Consider the following 332-nt stretch of genomic DNA (forward strand, 5'->3'; position numbering starts at 1 on the left):
GGAGCCCTGGCCAGGACGTGAGTCTGTCTGTCCCTTGCTTGCTGTTGCTCCTTGTGCAGTGGAGTTGAGGGGGTTCACTGTGAGCGGGGCCTCTCCTTGTCTGCTGTGGTCTGACCCCCAGCCTTGCTTTTTGTCTGACCTGTGCCCAAGAGATCTCTGCCTCCCTCTTGTGTGGGGTCTTTTCTGCCCCCCTGTGCCCTCCCTCTCCAGCTCTAGGGAGGCAGCCCAGGATGGGGGGGTTGCTCAGAACTGCTCAGAGCTGTTTGGGGAGGGCTGGCGGGGTGGTGATGCAGGAACCAGCCCCTTGTTTCCTGACAGGCAGTTTCCCTCTG

This window comes from Antrostomus carolinensis, unplaced genomic scaffold (genome assembly GCF_000700745.2).
Source record: "Antrostomus carolinensis isolate BGI_N321 unplaced genomic scaffold, ASM70074v2 scaffold35282, whole genome shotgun sequence".
NCBI classification, from domain to species: domain Eukaryota; kingdom Metazoa; phylum Chordata; class Aves; order Caprimulgiformes; family Caprimulgidae; genus Antrostomus; species Antrostomus carolinensis.